The sequence below is a fragment of the Phacochoerus africanus genome, chromosome 7, assembly GCF_016906955.1.
Source record: "Phacochoerus africanus isolate WHEZ1 chromosome 7, ROS_Pafr_v1, whole genome shotgun sequence".
In the NCBI taxonomy this organism is placed as follows: Eukaryota; Metazoa; Chordata; class Mammalia; order Artiodactyla; family Suidae; genus Phacochoerus; species Phacochoerus africanus.
Window position 1 is genome coordinate 72,004,659 of NC_062550.1, and position 20,158 is coordinate 72,024,816.

A 20,158-nucleotide genomic window follows, 5' to 3' on the forward strand; every position below is an offset into this window, starting at 1 on the left:
GTAATTGGGTTCTGCATCTAATTCCAAAATGTGAGGACTGGGGGTGGTTTTCCCATACCACCAAGAGGCAAGTCTGCAGATACTAACTCAATTTTGGGGGGGCCATGCCTGCAGCATGTGGAAGTTTCCAGGACAGGGATCAAACCCATGCCACAGCAGTGACCAGGATCCTGTCTGGCATCACAAGGGAACTCCCAACTCAACTCAGTCTTGACACTATCTACCCAGAGACTGTGGCAGGTTCTATAGGTTAAGTGCTCAGTCCCATAAGACTGCCATGCTCCTCTCCCCATCTCTAGATGCCAGCTGCAAGCCAAGTTATTACCTGTGCGTCTGACCAACTGGCTACAAATTGGAGGTTTCAACAATCTCCCCCAACACAGGATGCCAATTTCAAGTACAGGTTGTTACCTGTACTTCTGACTGACTGGCTATAAGTCAGAGGTTCTCATGACCCCCTCTTTGGGTTTGATTATCAGAGGGCTCACAGAACTGAGAAACATTTTTACATAATGGATTACTAGTTTATTATAGATGGATTTTATATAAGGAACAGCCAGCTAGAAGAGATGCATAGGGCAAGGTGTGGGGAAAGGGTGCAGAGCTTCCATGCCCTCCTGGTGTGTCACTCTTCCCACTTCTCCAGGTGTTCACCAACCTGAAGCTCTCTGAACTCTGCCCTTTTGAGTTTTGTGGAGGCTTCATGACATAGGCATGACTGATCAAATCATTGGCTATTGGCAATTGATTCAACCTCTAGACCCTCCCCTCCCTGGAGGTCAGTGGGTGGGGCTGAAAGTTCTACCCCTCTATTCACCTTTGGGTCCTTTGGTGACAAGCCCCCATTCTTAGGACTTTCTTAAAATCACCTCATTAACATAAATTATGTTGTGGTAGAAAGGGGTTTGTTATAAATAACAAGACACCCATTTCACCTCTATGGTTTTCAAAGTGACTTCAGGAACTGAGTAGAGACCAAACATTCAGTTTTACTGGGGGAAGCAGGATGGCAGCAAATCAGCAGTGGAGTTCCCATTCACTTATCCCTTAGGAAATGCCAAGGGTTTCGAGAACTGTGAGTCAGGAGCCTTGGATGAAGACCAAATATATATGAGAGATATATTTTATTCATCTGAATGACCAAATACATATTTTTTGCCTTTCTGTCTTTTTAAGGCTGCACCTGTGGCATATTGAGGTTCCCAGGTTAGGGGTCGAATCGGAGCTGTAGCTGATGACCTATGCCACAGCCATAGCCAAGCAGGATCCGACCTACACCACAGGTCACAGCAACGCCAGATCCCCAACCCACTGATTGAGGCCAAGATAGAATCCGCAACCTCATGGTTCCTAGTTGATTTGTTTCTGCTGAGCCACGACGGGAACTCCCTGTTGTTGTTTTTTAGTTTTTTGAAGTTTTCATTTCTTCTATAGTCATATTTTCTGTTTATCCTTCCCCTTCCTTCCCCCAGCCCCAAACTGGAGACTTCTAACAGTCTTTGGTTGACTGTTCATATTAAGATGAGGTAGTTGGATGCTGATGACAAATCTTTAGAACTTGGGAGGGTCTTGCCAACTTGCACAGTTTCACTCTAGGGTGAGTTTTTAGGAAACTGCCTATTGTGTCAGAATAAAGAATGCTTTGCTCTTAGTCATTAAACACTCCCCAAAGATTACGAATACTCTTGACTTCTAGCTTAGGATAAATGCTTAGCTATTTTATCAAAGGTAAAGGGAGGGTTCTGCTGTTCAGAGATTTTCGGTTTCCTTGTTTTCAGCCCTGCTTCTCACTCTTGCTCCGTCACTGTCTCAAAATTTGTTTTTCTATATCACTTCTGGCAGGGAGGTCTCCTTTCACGGTTGCAGTATCCCCCTACATCTATTTCACATTACGGATTCTTCCATTTTTGTTTTAATCAGTCTGCACTCACTTTCTGTGTGAAAAATCACAAAAAAATATTTTGGTGGCTTCCTTCCCAGGTTCTGTTTTGTATGTTTTTTTTTTTTTTCCCATTCCTTTATTAGTATTTTAATGGGTCTCAGGAAGAAGAGGCAATTAATGCTAGTACTCAGCCAGCTTTAATTTAAAACAATCCTAAATGTAGGTTTAAAAAGAGGTACCTGGGGGAGAAACAACTGTGGAATGGCAAAAAAAGGAACAAAATTCCAAATCTGTGATACTGACAGTATTCCTGTGTGTGTAGAACTTAATGCTTAGCATCTTACCACCTACAGATCCACAAAGGGATATGACAGATCTGAGCTATCTAGTTCACACCCCACTTTACAGTAAAGAAAAGTAGGACCTAGAAATAATGTGATTTTCCCGTGGTCACACAAGCAGAAAGTGGAAGAATAGAAACTGGAAAGATACGACGAGTCCACTTTGCTTTGCTTTTACTTCACCATGTTAAAAACCGGGGGAGCAGGACGGCAGATCAGCAGTCAGATGAGGAAGATCTTGAAAAACAGTCAAAAAAGGTTGGCTTTTCATAAGCGAGTAGTCACATGCCCGAGAAAATGAAATATTTTAGGGTGCTTAACTGCAAGACCTAGTGTCCTAATAGTGGGCCGCCACGTGTGGAACGTACTGAAGGGGGCGACTGTCCAGCAGACCGGGAACCGCAGGAACCCGAGTGAGCCCGTGCGGGATGTGGATGCGGTGAGTGAGAACGCCGAGGGGAGGGAAAGTGACGGTGAGGTCCTGAGGCAGGGCAGACTGGGTAACTGTGGTAGAGACTGAGCCTGACTCCACCGCTCACACCCGCAGGCGCGAAATAAACCTAATCAGCGTCCCTCTCACTCTCTCAGCTCACCTACATCCTTACATTAACAGAGCGCGGTTCCAGCGGCGCTTCGGCACCTGAGGACTGGGGCGGCTGCCGCGTGGACCAAGGCGGCGTGTCTCGGCGAGCTCCGGACTTGCGCCCGCTTGCGGGCAGCCGGAGGGCCCAGGCCCGGAAGTTCAGCAGAGGCGGGCGAGAGAGCGAGCAACACGGCGCTCCGAGCCTCCTACCAGTGGTCCGGCCAGGATGTCCGCAACACGCCTGCGAGGCGGGGGCCCACAGCTTGTACGGCGCAGCATCCTACGGCAAGCGGGAGGAGACAGGCGCCACCCGCCCGCGCGGCGAGTGCGCGCGTGTGCGCCGCGGAGCGCGGAGCCGCCCGCCCGCCGGCCCCTGGAAGGCGCCCGAAGCCTGGGAGCTGCTGAATCGCTCTCCCAGGAGGCTGCGGGAAGGCGAGCGGGCGCGGCCGGCGGGGGCGGGGCTATAGTGACGTAAGCAAGGGGCGGGGCTGGAGTCTCGCGCAGGGGGCGGGGCGCGATGACGTCGGGCGCCCGGGCCGAGCTGTGGCGGCGGTGGCAGCGGCGGTAGTGGCGGCGGCTCCCGGGCGGCAGCGGGAGCGGCAGCCCTGAGGAGGGTGAGACGGCGGCGGTGGCGGCAGCTCGGGGTCGGGCAGCGCCTGAAGCTTCCCGCCCGTCGCTGGCGCTAGGCCCCCGTGCTCTCCTCCGCCGGGTCTTCCTCACGGCCCTGGCCGGGGCAGGGCAGCGCGCCCCCGGGGAGGGCGGAGCCGTAGGTGAGGCGGGGGGACCCCTCCCCCTCCTCGCCCTGCCGGGGGGATGGGGCGTCGTGAGGGCGGCCCCACCCAGCCCACCGGCGGGCCCCACCCGGGCGGACTCTGGGCGGCGGCGCCGTGGCGGCGGCGGGGACCGGCGGGGGCTGCGGGTGCCTGGGAGCGCGGGTGGCTGGCCCGCGGCGTGATGTTGCGGGCGAGGCAGAGGAGATGCAGGCATCGGGGAGCCCCGAGGAAGCTGGGGTGCGGTCGGGGTGGATGTGGGTTTTGGGTACCGATGTACAGTGGTGAAGGAGGTGAGGATTCTGGGTTTTTCCCTTCTGTGAAATGTTAAGGTAGGAGATGGTGGGATTCCAAAAGGGAGATGAGCAGTGGATGCTGCCTTTGAGGCAGTTGGAGAAGATGTTGCTCTGGGTCTCACGTTTCTACTTGAGGGTTTAGGGTCTTTTTTCTTTTTTTTGCTCCTGGCGTGGCTGGTGGGGTCGAGGAGGGAAGAGACTCTATCTGCCTTTCGCTCAGGGGGGATAAATTGTAAGCATGGCTGAATTTGGAGTTTTATACCCTTCAGGAAAAGCGAGATCTTCGGTTAGGACAACTTCATTCTGGCAGCAACAGTAGGGAATAGGTCCCATTCCACTTAGTCCCTTAAAGGCGTTATCCTTCACTCTTTTTTCTGTTCCCAAATGATCTCATTTTTAAGCTTTATCCTAGCCCCGTAAGAGAAGGCCTGAGGATCAGGTGGTTGCTTTGGAAGACACATTTCTGAGGAGTAGTTTGCAGGTGGTTATTGTTGACAGCTTTGGATGGATGAAATGAACAGTTTGAACAGTTCTGTTGGCGCTGGTTATATGAAAAATGTTTAAATGTTTTAAAGTCCAGTTGTCTTTTACAACTCATTTTTTAGTAGACCTTGACATTTAGGTATTTTGTGTTTAACACTTAATTATTAGAAATGATTTTTATTTCTCAGTTGCATATGTCTTTATTAGACACTTTAAAAGTGACGGGGATGTGGCATTCCCGCTGTGGTGCAACAGTATCCGCAGTGTCTTGGGATCCCTGGGATACAGGTTCCATCCCCTGCCTGTCACAGTGGGCTAAGGATCCGGTGTTGTGGCAGCTGCAGCCTAGGTCAGAACTGTGGCTCAGATCTGATCCCTGGCGTGGGAACTCCATATACACCACCCCTCCCCCCGGGGGACAGCCAAAAAAAAAATGTGATGGGGCTGTAAATAAGCTATACCCCAATATGATTTCTTTTTAAAAGTGAAGTAGAATAATTTTTGTGGTAGTTTCCTGTTTCTAAGAAATGTTCTTGGAGTCAGATGGTTTTAAATTGCTCTTTAATTACATTTTGAGGGCATGTGTCACTGAATAGGAGGTGTTATTAAGAGAAAACACTGTTCATCATGCTTCACATCACTGTTTCACAACTTAGCACATTAAATCAATCTTTTTTTTCTGAATTTCTGCTCCCTCATTGATTACATTGGCCTTATCTATATCTATTGGTTAATTTATTACTTGCTTAGAAAACAGGTCCGCAGGAGTTCCCATTATGGCGCAGTGGAAACGAATCCGACTAGAAACCCTGAGGTTGCGGGTTCCATCCATGGCCTCGATGCTCAGTGGGTTAAGGATCTGGCATTGCCGTGAACTGTGGTGTAGGTTGTGGACGCCGCTTGGATCTGGTGTGGCCGTAGATGTGGTGTAGGCCAACAGCTGTAGCTCTGATTCGATTCCTAGTCTAGTAACTTCCATATGCTGCAGGTGCAGCCCTAAAAAGCAAAAACCAAAAACAGGTCTGGTAATGGACATTTATGTAATGGATGGAAGTAGGCATGACTTTCAATAATTCATTTATGAAGGAAGAGAAAGTGTCATGAAATGGAATTTAAGCATTGACTTTCCCAAGGTTTATGCAATTTGGGAACATAGCCAGAGGAGTGCTTTCCTGTAACCCAAGAGAGAAATATACAAAGTGAGTGTCAGTAGTTGCAGATCATCACCTTTTATAACATGCTTACTTAATGAGCAGACTATTACCTTCCAACAAATACTTCTGCTTGAAGAAACTTATAGGAAACAGAAGATTTAATAGCTATTAGGTAAAAAAGGGTGTGGTCCAATTTGTAATTATAAGCAAAAGTTTTAATTGTATTTAGACAGATCAAATTATAAGTTGGTACACTAATAGTTTTGATTTTGGATTAGTCACTTAGAAGGGGAAATTAAAATTCACATAACTATTTTTGGTTTTTAAATTATACTTTGAGGAATTCCCACTGTGGCACACTGGGTTAAGAAACTGATCACAGCAGCTCGGGTCACTGCTGAGGCTCAGGTTTGATCCCCAGCCCAGAGCAGTGGGTTAAAGTATCTGGTGGTGTTGCCCCAGCTGCAGCGTATGTAGTAGCTATGACTTGGATTCAGTCCCCGACCTGGGAACTTCCATATGCTATGGGTGAGGCCATTAAAAAAAAAAAAAATACACACACACACACACACACACACATACACACATACACACATACACACATACATTTCATTGGGTATGCATGGGAACAAATGTGAACTAAGGTACCAGATGAAACTTTGCAAATATATATTGCTAAGATGATATTTGCATGGCCAACAGTGGGATGTGATTCTTAGTAGGAATGCAGTCTTAAAATCTGGGGGAAAAGTGTAGGGTAGAAGTGATCTATTTCTCTTTCGAATTTTTTATCCCTGAGAAAAATGATACATTTTATTTTTTGTCTTTTTGCCATTTCTTGGGCCACACCTGAGGCACGTGGAGGTTCCCAGGCTAGGGGTCCAATCGGAGCTGTAGCCGCCGGCCTGTGCCAGAGCCACAGCAACGTGGGATCCAAGCCGAGTCTGCAACCTACACTACAGCTCACGGCAACACCGGATCCTTAACCCACTGAGCAAGGCCAGGGATCAAACCTGCAACCTCATGGTTCCTAGTCGGATTCGTACATTTTATTTTTTGAAAAATATCACTTGGAGTTCCCGTCGTGGCTCAGTGGTTAACGAATCCGTGAGCTGTGGTGTAGGCCGGCAGCTACAGCTCCGATTGGACCCCTACCCTGGGAACCTCCATATGCCTCAGGTGTGGCCCAAGAAATGGCAAAAAGACAAAAAAAAAGAAAAAAGAAAAAATATCACTTACTAGTCATTACTGTGATATCTTTGTTATGTATATATATATATATATATATATATTTTTTTTTTTTTTTGCTTTTTACGGCCGCACTTGCGGCACGTGGAGGTTCCCAGGCTAGGGGTCGAATTGAAGCTGTAGCTGCTGGCCTATGCCAGAGCCACAGCAATGCAGGATCTGAGCCACATCTGTGACCTACACTACAGCTCATGGCAACAGCTCAGATCCTTAACTCACTGAACTGAGGCCAGGGATGGAACCTGCAACTTCATGGTTCCTAGTTGGATTCTTTCCTCTGTGCCACAATGGGAACTCCAACTCTGAGTCTTGTGTGGTGTCCCTTTTTAAAAAAATTACTTAAATCAGGTAACTCTGTCAGTCTGTTCAGTATTAGTATTGGAAACAAAAAAGTGAAGATTTTCATTGCAGTAGCTCCTCTTTTTCTCTGCTGCATTTAAGCTTTTAGAAGTAGTATAAGAGCTGTTAAATGTTTGTTTTGCACATACTGTGTCAAAAACATTGATGAAGACAGACAAGGGAATGAAGTATTTTGGTTAATCAGATAATGATATGGGGAGTTCCTGTTGTGGCTCAGCTTGTTAAGAACCCAATTAATATCCAAGAACATGAACTTTCCATCCCTGGCCTCACTCAGTGGTTTAAGGATCTGACAATGCCTTGAGCTTCAGTGTAGGTCGAAGATGCAGCTCAGATCCTGTGTGGCTGTGGCTCTGGCTGGCAGCTGCAGCTCTGATTCAACCCCTAACCTGGGAACGTCCATATGCCACAGGTGCGGCCCTAAAAACAAAAAACAACCCCAACAAAACAGTATATTCATTATCGATTTTCAGGGAAATATAATAAAGTAAATTTAGCATGAATATTATGTGAAATATTTATTTCTATGGCTGTTCAAAATCTGAGCCTTCAGGCACTGATTCATTCATTTGTTCATTCAACAGTTATTTACTGAGTATGGTACTGGGTACTTTTTTTTTCTTTTTAGCCTTATGGAAGTTCTCATGCTAGGGGTTGAATTGGAGTTGTAGCTGCTGGCCTATGCCACAGCCACCTGGGATCCCAGCTGAGTCTTCAACCTACACCACAGCTCATGGCAATGCTGGATCCTTAACCCACTGAGCCAGGCCAGGGATCAAACCCTTGTCCTCATGGATACTAGTCAGGTTCGTTTCTGCTGAGCCACAGCAGGAACTCTGATACTGGGTACTTCTTCAGTCATTGGGATACAGTAGTGAACAAAGCTGACAAAAATTCCCACTTTCATGGAACTTACCTTCTGGGTCCCATTTAGGAAAATGAAGAGGAATCCAGCAAAGGAGACTAATAAGAGGTCATTGAGATAGGAGGAAAACCAGGAGATTGTGATGTACCACAAATGAAGGAAGGGAAGTTTTCAAGGAGGAGGGAATGATTAATTGTATCATTGTTTAACTATGTCAGAATGTTGAGTAAAAAAGAATTCTGCTGATTATAATGTCTAAGAACAGAGAAGACTAAATGTTTTTTAGTGTGAGATGATACAAATGTGAGAATAGTTTTCTACTTCCTTGGATTGATTTTTAAAAAATATATGTGTATTTCACTTTTTTTTTCTCCCCAGAACAAAAAATAGCCTAGGAGTGTATATTTGTACTTAGGAGATATGTAACGTTTTTGTTAATCATATATTCACTTAAGACTTAAATACATGTGTCAGAACAGAAGGTTTAAAAGAGTACACAGGGAGAAGTAAATCTCTTCTGTCCCATCCAGTTATTCCTAAAGGCAGGTAGTGTTTCCAGTTTCTTGTTTTTCCTAACCAGTGAAATTTTGTGCAATAATATGGCATTTAGCTATTTTAAAATCGTTTAACATGTATTTTATCCTGTAGGTATTTTTTTGGTAGACTTAATATTTGTTTTTATAATTTAAGTCTAGTCACCTGCAGACCTTTTTTTTTTTAATTTTAAAACAGCTTTATTGGGGGATTATTTATATACCATAAAATTTTCCCATTAAAGTGTACAATTCAGTTTTTTTGATGCATTTATCATCATGATCAATTCTAGAACATTTTCATCCCGATGAAAAGAAGCCCTACACCCATTAACAGTCATTCCCCTGGCCCATGGTTTTTAAGTATTGTTTTTCATTTTATGTGGGAGAAATGTTTGTGAATTACTGTATTTTTGTTTTTTAGTTTTTTGTTTTTTCCTTTTTTTACAAAATTAACATGTAGTTGATTTATAAGGTGCCAATTTCTGCTGTACAGCAAAGTGACCCAGTCATACATATATATACATTTTCTTTCTTACATTATCTTTCATCATGGTCTATCCCAAAAGACTGAATAGAATTCCCTGTGCTATACAGTAAGACCTCATTGCTTATCTATTCTACATGCAGTAGTTTGCATCTATCAAGCCCACACTCCCAATCCATCCCACTCCCTCCTCTCTCCCCCTAGGCAACCATAGGTCTGTTTTCAATGTCCATGAGTTTGTTTCTGTTCTGTAGATAGGATCATTTGTGCCGTATTTTAGATTCAACATATAAGTGATATTATATGGTATCTATCTGTCTGTCTTTTTCTGAGTTCATTTAGTATGAGAATCTCTAGTTGCATTCATGTTTCTGCAAATGGTATTATTTCATTCTTTTTTATGGCTGAGTAGTATTCCATTGTGTAAATGTTCCACATCTTTTTAATCCATTCATCTGTCAATAGACATTTAGTTTGTTTCCATGTCTTGGCTATTGTAAATAGTACTGTTATGAATGTACAGGTGCATTTTTGAATTGTTGTTTTGTTCAGTTATATGCCCGGGAGTGGGATTTCTGGATCACATGGTAGTTATATATATTCTGTTTTCTGAGGAACCTCCCACTGTTCTCCGTAGTTGTTGTACCAGTTTACATTCCCACCAACAGCATAGGAGGGTTCCTTTTTCTTCACGCCCTCTCTAGCATTTGTTATTTGTGGACTTATTATGATGGCCATTCTGACTGGTGTGAGGTGGTACCTCAGTGTAGTTTTGATTTGCATTTCTCTAATAATTAGTGATGTTGAACATTTTTTCATGTGATTACTGGCCATCCATATGTCTTATTTGGAGAAATGTCTATTTAGGTCTTCTGCCTGTTTTTCAATTGGGTGGTTTTTTTGCTGTTGAATTGTATGAGTTGTTTGTATATTTTGGAGATTAAGCCCTTGTTGATGCCATTATTTGCAGCTATTTTCTCCCATTCTATAAGTCTTTTCTTTCATTTTTCTTTTTTCTTTTTTTTATTTTAGAGCTGCACCTGTGGCATATGGAGGTTCCCAGTCTAGGGGTCCAATCAGAGCTACAGCCGCTGGCCTATGCCACAGCAACATCAGATCCAAGCTGAGTCTTCGACCTACACCACAGCTTACAGCAATGCTGGATCCTTAACCCACTGAGGCCAGGAATCGAACCCACAACCTCATCGTTCCTAGTTGGAGTTGCTTCTGCTTCGCCATGGCAGGAACTCCTCTTTTTTTTTTTTTTTTTAATGCTTTCCTTTTCTTTACTAACTAAATGGCAGTGAAACCATTTTGTGTTTATTCTGATTGAATAAAAGCATGGGTTTGTGTAAAAGTCAAATTAGTCTTTTTTTTTTTTTTTGTTTGTTTTTTTTAATGACTGCACCTGTAGCACAGGGAACTGTATCCAGTCACTTGTGATGGAACATGATGGAGGATAATGTGAGAAAAAGAATATATCTATATGTGTAACTGGGTCACTTTGTTGTATAGCAGAAATTGACAGAATATTGTAAATCAACTGTAATAAAAATATTTTTAAAAAATGGCTGCACCCTCAGCATATGGAAGTTCCTGGGCCAGGGATTGAATCTGAGCCACAGATGCAACTTCAACCTACATCAGATCCTTAACCTACTGTGCTGGGCTGGGGATTGAACCTGCACCTTTGCAGTGACCCTGGCTGATCAAGTTGGATCCTTAACCCACTGTGCCACAGTGGGAGCTCCTAGATAGCAGTTTATTTAGCTGGATGAATACTTGTGAAGTGATTTGACTAAGTGTCTTGTTTTCATTATTCTTTCATTTATCAAATATTTATTAACATTTGTGTTCTAACAAGTCCTAGGGTAGGGCAAATGGATTCCATGATACATAAGGGACAAAGTCCCTCATCCTTAGGGAGTTTTCATTTTAGTGGGAGAAGAGAAAAAGTTAACAGTATTTTGTGGTCTTTTGTGTTAAGTTCTTTGGTAGATGACATATAGGGTTCTGTATCAGGATAGATCCCTAAACTGGACTGTAGGAAGATCTAAGATGAGATCTTAAAGGTAAGTAGGATTTGGCCAAATGAAAAGGATGCAAACAGGGAACAGCATGTGCAGGACTCAAAAGGCAAGAAAGCTGTAGGGCAAGTAGAGTGATCTGAAGATAGTTTGGTCTGGTTGGAATGTCAGGTGCTAGTGTGAAGCATTGGCATCACTTCTTTCTGTTAAGAAGTGTATTATCTTGAAGCTCCTGTTGTGGCTCAGTGGGTTCAGAATTGGATGTAGTGTCCATGAGGATGAGAGTTCGATCCCTGGCTTCACTCATTGGGTTAAATGTTTGGCATTGCCACAAACTGCAGTATAGGTCACAGATGCCACTCAGATCTGGTGTTGCCATGGCTGTGACGTAGGTCTGCAGCTGCAGCTCCAATTTGACTCCTTGATTGGGAACTTCTGTAGGTCATGGGTGTGGCCGTGAAAAGGGAAATAATTACATTATTAATTTGCTTAAACTCTTTGTGGATTTCTTTCACTTTCTAGCTGTATAGCTTTGGGTGAATTACTTTATTGTCTAAAACTCTGTTAATTTTCTTATCCTTAATTGAAAGTAATAGTCCTACTTAATGTGATTATTGTGAAGAATAAATGAGATAGTGCTCATAAAGTTTTTAAAAAAAGTATTCAATAGAAATTAGCTGCCGTGGTGATGACTTTAGGGTAGTGGTGATGATTTTGATGATGATGACATTGATGATGGTGAGGATAGTCCTGAAGTCTGGAATTCCTTAGCAGCCTCCGAGAGTGTTCTGGAGACTGGAAAATGACCTGACTTTAAACTTTTTTTTCTAGGAAGTGAGTGTCAAAAACTTTAGACCAACACTGTTCAGTAGAATTTTGTGTGTTGATGCCTTCACCATCAATTACAGTAGACACTAGTCACATGTGTCTGTTGATCACTTGAAATATGGCTAGTGTGACTGAGAAACTATAGTTAATTTTATTAAAATTAATTTAAATAGCCGCCGTGACTAGTGGCTACTGTATTGGGCAGTGCAGCTATGTATCTGTGGATTGATGAATGTAATATTGAATTCTGACATTATTTTAGAATAGATTATTTAAAAAGTTAAAAAGTTAAAAAGAAATTTTTGGAGGCATGTTGGGGAAAGGTGATTGCTAGGATACAGCATGGATTTACTTGGTCACTTTAGATAGCAATTCTAGTTTCCTAGAATTGACATGGTTCCTAGACTGATAAATAAAGGAAATGTAGTTATAATGTGTTGAGACTTCAGCTAGATCTTTTCATGCTGTCTTTACGGAAAATATCAAAATTTATGTTCTAAATTTCATGAGAATAAGGTCTATCTATTATGTATTCTTTACTAAGCAGATATTAGATATTTATTAAATATTCGATGAATGAGTGGGTAATACAGTTAAGTGAAGTCACAACTGGTTGTAAATGGCTGTACCCCAGAGAATGAAGAAGATGGGTTTAGGGAATGGTCTTCCCTGCCTCATCCTCATGTATGATATTGAAGTGATCCAGGAGTTGTGGCATGGAAGATAGTGGCGGTGTGAACTAGTTGCCAGCATGTCCTCACTGAGTGTGGAGGATGTCCAGGTCATCACTAGCTGGTAGTGAAGAAGTGGAGGCAGAAAAGACTGTTGCTGCGTAGCATGAAAATCAGAGTAACAAGGATTTTATGTGAGGGTTCTCCTGGTCTCTAGATGGCAGTAGAAGAAGGGAGGGTACCAGCCTCATTTCCCAGTATTGGATGTGGCATGTGAGAGTCTTCACAGACTCCACTTGAAAGGTCTCTATGGGAAGAGGCATCCTGGGAAAGCGGAGAGGTAGTGAGAATGTAGAGGAGTTTCTTGATAGTGGAATGTAGTTCCTTGACAGTGTATTTCCTCACCCAACTAGCCTTTTTAAATTATCACTTAAACTTTTTAAAAAAAGTCTCTTTTGGAGTTCCCTGGTGGCTTTGTGGGTTAGGGATCTGGTGTTATCACTGCTGTGGCTAGGGTTGCTGGTGTGGCGTGGGTTTGATCCCTGGCCCAGGAACCACTGCCTGCAGTGGGTGTGGCCAAAAACCAAAAAAAAAAAAACAAAAAAAAACCCTCTCTCATTTCAACAGCAAACTCTTCACCAACTTCATACTTTCTCTACCTCTTGCTTTAAGTTGCTTTGCTGTTTTCATTACAGCCAAACTTTCAGAGAGTTGTCTACGTTGGCTTTATATTTCCGTTTCTTCACCTGCAATTTTCTTCTCAGTCTATTTCTGTCTCCACAATTTCACTGAAACTGTTTTGCTACATTACTGATGTCTTTCTTTAAATACAGTGTCTATTTTTCTATCCATTTATTTAAACTCTGAGCAGCTGTACCAGTTGTCTATTGCTATGCAACAAATTACCCCCAAACTCAACTTAAAACAACAAACACTTATTGTTTCACAGTTTCTTTGGGTCAGGCATTTGGGTTTGGTGTGTCTTATCCAGAGTTACTCATAAGGCTGCAATCAAATACTGATTTGAACTGGTCATCTCAAAACTCGACTGGGGGAATGTCTGCTTCCAGCTCACTTGTGTGGCTCTTGGCTCACCTGAGCTGACTGATGGAGAAATCAGTCTCTTTGCTATTTGGTTCTCTACATAGGATTATGCCCAACATGGCACCTTGCTTCTCCTAAATTGAGAGCTCTATGGAGGAGAAGGGAGATACTAGCTAGAGTCTTCTTGTAACCTAACCTTGGAAGTGACATTCTATCACTTTTGCTTTATTCTGTTCGTTTGAAGGGAGTCACTAGGTCCAGCACACACAAGGGAAGATTCCACAAGAGCATGAATACTCAGAAGTAGGCATGGTTCAGAGCCATTTTCAAGATTGCCTACTACAGCAGAGTTTGACACAGTTGATTTTTCCTTCCTAACCTGCGTCCTCGAGGATACTAGTCGGGTTCGTTAACAATAGGAGCTCCTCTTTTGGAGTCTTTAGATCATGCATTTGTTTTCCTTCCTGATTCTTTGGGCTCTCTTTCTAGTCACCTTTTTCAAATCGTTTTCTACCCATTCATTAAATATTTGAATTTCTCTGGGTGATCTCATCTATTTTATTTTTCATCTGTATGCTGAGTACTCATTTTTCTGTCTCAGGTTTTACCTCTCTTCTCTGTCGGAGGACTGTTACCCAGTATGTGTCTTCAACTCAGCACATCTCAAACTGAATGTATTCCTCTTTGGTGCTCCTTAATTTGTTAAATGACACTTCTAGTTTCTCAATCCAGAGCTATATGTAGTGTTCTTGATTCCCCTCTCCTCTCCTTCCATTTTACTGTTCCCTATACTTTGTAAGTGATTGCTGTCTAGGATGGTGTGAATGTTTTTTATGAGGTACTGTATCCCCTGTTGGACTCTAAGCATTGTTTGCTAGGTAATTTTTAAGGTTCCTTCCAATCTTGAGATATTGGCCTGTTAGCTCTTGAAGGTTTTTAATTAGGAGACGCATGATCAGAGCTGTGCTTTAGAGATATAGCAGCTTGAAAACACATTAAAAAAAACCCCAACTTTATTTTTTAAGAGTAGCTTTAGTTTCACAGCCAACTTGAGTGGAGGTACAGAAATTTCCAGTAGACTCCCTGCCACCGCCATATGCATAACCTATTATCAGTATCCCCCATTAGAGTGGTCATCTATTACAACTGGTAAACTTTGTTAACACATCATTATCACCTGAAGTCCTTTTGAACTCTCATCTTTAGTGGTTTACCAAGAATGGAACTAAGCCTTATGTTCCTTTTAGCTTTCTTTAATGCAGTGTGCTATGAAATAAATAGACAATATGAAATAAATAGACAATGATTTTCATATGTATGTGTATATATATATATATTTTTCCTTTTTCTTTTTTGTTTAAAAGCCCTTTGTATGTCTCCAGAGGGAGACACTTAACCTGTTTCTTAAGATCCATGATTTAATAGTCTGTCTGAATGTAATTGCGTTTAAATACATGTATTTTATTCTGTAAAAAAAAAAAACACTTTGTATGGAATTTAGGTAACTAATTGTCTGAACTTAAGGTAAACATCTCTGAAATTTTTTTTTTGTCTTTTGTTGTTGTTGTTATTTCTTGGGCCGCTCCCGCGGCATATGGAGGTTCCCAGGCTAGGGGTTGAATCGGAGCTGTAGCCACCGGCCTACGCCAGAGCCACAGCGACGCGGGATCCGAGCCGCGTCTGCAACCTACACCACAGCTCACGGCAACGCCGGATCGTTAACCCACTGAGCAAGGGCAGGGACCGAACCCACAACCTCATGGTTCCTAGTCGGATTCGTTAACCACTGTGCCACGACGGGAACTCCTTAAATTCATATTTAAATTCTTTTAAATAGTATAGCAAAAATACCTGCTTTACAACGTTTTTATTTTCATAGTTGTCCCAGAGGACACATTTGTTTCCTTTTTTCTTTTTTTCCATTTTTTCTCTCATTCAAAAAATATTTGTAGAAAATTTAGATACTTCATTTGTGTATTGTGCTGCATTTTAGCAGTATAATTATAAGACACTGTATCTGCCCTCAGGATGCTGGAGACTGGGAAGGAGACAGGTAAATAGGCAATCTTAAATAGAGCATGATGAGGGTTAATGATATGAGCAAGAATTGGAAGATAGACGGGAATGGTGAAAGATGAGGCTGGAAATTGGGTTTGGATCATGGAAGGCTTTCTAAGTCATGTTAGAGTCTGGAATTTTACCTTGGGGCAATGACAAGACTTTGGAGACTTGAGTAAAGGAAATAACAAATTTTATTTACTTTTTACAAAGAATGGGTAGGAGGAGGCTAAGTGAAGAGGCCAGCTAGGAGGCTGTGGCTTTAATCCTGTTAAAGCCTGAACATGGAAGTAGTGAAATAGTGAGAGTGGGAATAGAGAAGCATACAGAATTAAAAGCTTTAAAGAACACAGAACTGGCTAATTGAATGTGTGTGTGTACTTTTGTGGGGGAAAGGACAGTTGGTGGGGATGGAGGAGACTAAAGTGGTTCTCAGACTTTGGGACGGACAGGCAGGTTAGAGGCAGTGCTGTAGTGGCTGTAGCCACTATATATGGGTCTTTAAATTTAAACTGATTTTAATTTAGACTTAAAATTTAGTTCTTCAGTTGTACTAGCCATATTTCATGTGTTCAGTAGCCAAATGGGACTAGTGGCAGATTTAGAACATTTTCATTGTCACAGAAAGTTGTTGTATAACTCTGGTCTGCAGTTTTTTCCTGCAGAGGAAAATCAGAGTAGTAGGTGGTATTCTCTGGTCTCCTAAGAACTCTGGCTGTACAACATTCTAAGGGATTCTGTGAGTCGGACAAAGTTACCACCACCCTCTCTACCACCATCCAGTCATCATCAGACGTGCAGCACTTTATAATCAGAGAAGGTTCTGTTGGACAGCACTGAGCTAGAGAGATGGTGATGCCGTTCATTGAGCTATTGATGGCTGTGGTGGGGGCAACAGGAACCTGTAGAAAGGGTAGTGTCCAACAGACATGCTATGAGCCACTTATGCAATTAAATTTTGTTTTTAATTTTTATTTATTTATTTTTCCCACTGTACAGCATGGGGGCCAAGTTACACACACATGTATACATCCTTTTTCCTCCCATTGTTGTGTTGCGATGTAAGTATCTAGACATAGTTCCCAATGCTACACACAGTAAGATCTCATTGTAAATCCATTCCAAGAGCAATAGTTTGCATCTGATAACCCCACACTCCTGATCCCTCCCACTCCCTCCCTCTCCCCCTGGGCAGCCACAAGTCTATTCTCCAAGTCCATGATTTTCTTTTCTGTGGAGGTGTTCATTTGTGCTGTGTATTAGATTCCAGTTATAAGTGATATCATATGGTATTTGTCCTTCTCTTTCTTATTTCACTCAGTATGAGAGTCTCTGGTTCCATCCATGTTGCTGCAAATGGCATTATGTCATTCTTTTTATGGCTGAGTAGTATTCCATTGTGTATATATACCACGTCTTCCTAATCCAGTCGTCTCTCGATGGACATTTAGGTTGTTTCCATGTCTTGGCTGTTGTGAGTAGTGCTGCAGTGAACATGCAGGTGCATGTGTCTTTTTTTAAGGGAAGTTTTGTCCGGATAGATGCCCAAGAGTGGGATTGCGGGGTCATGTGGTAGTACTATGTATAGATTTCTAAGGTATCTCCATACTGTTCTCCATGTACCAGCTTACATTCCCACCAACAGTGCAGGAGGGTTCCCTTTTCTCCACACCCCTCCAGCACTTGTTATTTGTGGACTTATTAATGATGGCCATTCTGACTGGTGTGGTATCTCATGGTAGTTTTGATTTGCATTTCTCTTATAGTCAGGGATGTTGAGCATTTTTTCATGTGCTTGTTGGCCATCTGTATATCTTCCTTGGAGAACAGTCTGACAGGTCTTTTGCCCATTTTTCCATTGGATGGTTGGCTTTTTTGGTGTTGAGTTGTATAAGTTGCTTATATATCCCAGAGATTAAGCCCTTGTCCATTGCACCATTTGAAACTATTTTCTCCCATTCTGTAAGTTGTCTTTTTGTTTTCTTTTTGGTTTCCTTTCCTGTGCAAAAGCTTGTCAGTTTGATTAGGTCCCATTGGTTTATTTTTGCTCTTATTTCTGTTGCCTTGGGAGAATGACCTGAGAAAATACTCATGAGGTTGATGTCAGAGAATGTTTTGCCTATGTTCTCTTCCAGGAGTTTGATGGTGACTTGTGCAGTTAAAATTTTAGTAGCCATATTGTTGAGTAAAAAAAAAGTTTAGATTTCACAGTTTTATAATTCATTTTATCCATTACATCCAAAATATTTTCAACATGTTGAAGAATGTCCTATTTAAAAAATGATTAATGAGCAATTTTACATTATTTCTTCATATTAAATACTTAAAATTAATTGTATACTTTTCTAGCATATTTTATTTCAGATGCTAAGATTATATCAAATACTTGATCTATATTTAGAATTCATTAAGTTTGCAGTTGAAAAAGTAGATTCACATATCCAACTTGTTCCATACATTCTTAAAAGTTCTCTAGTAACTGAATGATCAGTTTTTAAATTTAACTTTTAATTACAATAAAATAATATTAAAAATTTAGTTTCTCAGTTTCACTAATGTTTCAAGTGCTCAACAGCTAGTGGCTGTTGTGGCTACCATATGGACAGTGTAGATCTGGAAAACCAGTTGTCTTCAGTTGATAGCTGGCAGTTCAGGTCTGGAGCTCAGGAAAGAGGTCTAAAAACAGACAGGTAGATGATAGGGACTGTGAAGAATGTGGAAATAAAAAAGAACAAGTTTGATGGAGTTCCTGCTGTGGTGCAGTGGATTAATGATCTGGCTTATCTCTGTGGAGGTGTGGGTTGAACACCTGGCCTAGTGCAGTGGGTTAAGGATCCGGCATTGCTACACCTGTGGTGTAGGTCGCAGACACAGCTTGGATTTGATCCTTGGCCCCAGGAACTTCCATATGCTGTGGGGGTGGCTGAAAAGGGGGGAGGGGAAACCCTTGATTTTGACATACCAATAATAACTTCTCTGTGTCCATTAAAAAACAACAACAACAACCCTCCAAAACAAAACCAAAACCAAAAAAAATCTTTGAATGTATTGGTGAGAGTAAAATAGATGAGGATGCAGCATATTGCAGTGATTCTGAGACTGAGTTTAGAGTCAGATGTGTGATCTTGGGCAACTTCCTTGAGTCTTTCTAAGCCTGAGTTTCCTCATCTAGAAATGGGAATACTAAAATCTTTCTCCCTGAAAGGTTTCTGGAAGGGTTAAAAGAAGTGTTCATGGCAGGTATTTACCATGTATAATGCCATGTCTCTTCATTTCTTAGTTGCCATTTCTTTCTTGTGGCCTGTACCATCAATTTAATAATTTATTCTTCTTTTAGGGAAAAATATATCTGTTTTAATTATACACCTTGTTAAGAGCTGAATCCCAATTTCTGAAACTTTAAATTACAAAGAAAAAATTATACCTTTAAACAGGAAATATACTTAACTGTTCACGCTAATGAATGCTCATTATGATCCACATACTACTATGTTAAATGCTTTATAGGATGCTGTGAAAAGATTATTTTCAAATGTGCAACGTAACATGGTATTTCTTGTGTAAAGTTTCATTTAAATGGACTTTATCATAGAAAATCTGTTTTAATTCTGGAGCTTTGAAATGTATTATGATCTAATTCTTTTTCTTAGTTATTTCAGGAATCATTGAATTCTGCTTAAATTTCTTTGGATACTCATGATTTCGTTGTACTCTGGGCTAAATCTATAGAATTTAAGAATCTGTAATTCTGTATTTGGGTATATTCATGTAAAGAATTATGATGAAAATCTCTTGGTAACTCATGGTATTCAGAGAAGCAGTGTAACAGAGTGGAGAAAAATGGATGCTACCAGGTAAAACATAAAAAATTATGATCTTTAATGGCTCTGCAAATTATTTTTCCGAGTCTTTTCCTCAGGTCCCATCTTGCCCATTGTATCTGGCAGTGTGCCATTTCTCAACTGTATTAAAGAGTAGATAAGAAACATTTATATAATACTTACCTCAAGCATTGCATACCTAGAATGTGCTAGAAAATCCTGCTATCTTCTTCACAGTATTTCTTATATGCTCACTTACATCTGAAATAATATTAGACATATTACATCTGTGTTATTGAAATAATGACAATTTTTTTTTATGATGGCTTTAGGGGTAACAAATAGGTTTGATGTAATGTGCCAGCTACATTTGGTAGTAGCAGCTAGAAGTGTTGTGTTGGGAAGGTTTTTGAGAGAAAGTCCAAAAAGAAGAAATACTTTAGATTACAGTGGCTTTTCCTTTTTGTTTCTGTTTAAATCTTTTAAGCATTTTTCCTTTAAAAAAAAGTGCTACAAGCCCATTTTGGAAAATTTTGACAGCTATTCAGAATATTTTGACAGCTATTCAGAATATTTTGACAGTTATTCGTATTTCCAACAGTTCTTTTTGCTATGCTTGTATGTATACAGTTGAACCTTGAATCACTAAGTGTGGGTGTTAGGGGCTCTGACCCTTCAGGCAGTTGAAAATCTGTGTATATACAGTG

General features: G+C 41.5%; 1 protein-coding gene across 10 annotated transcripts in view; it reads left to right on the plus strand.

Moving 5' to 3' along the window:
• The first annotated feature begins 3,367 nt into the window (after positions 1–3,367).
• The window catches only part of ERC1 (ELKS/RAB6-interacting/CAST family member 1), a 379,584-nt gene continuing 362,793 nt past the window's right edge, over positions 3,368–20,158 (plus strand). For 5 of the 10 annotated variants that reach the window (XM_047787887.1, XM_047787886.1, XM_047787888.1 and 2 more), the window contains exon 1: positions 3,370–3,576. The gene's annotated coding sequence lies outside the window, so the exon portion shown is untranslated. Of the gene's footprint in view, positions 3,577–20,158 lie in introns of all 10 variants that reach the window. The other 5 variants (XM_047787889.1, XM_047787892.1, XM_047787894.1 and 2 more) reach the window with 3 other exon arrangements.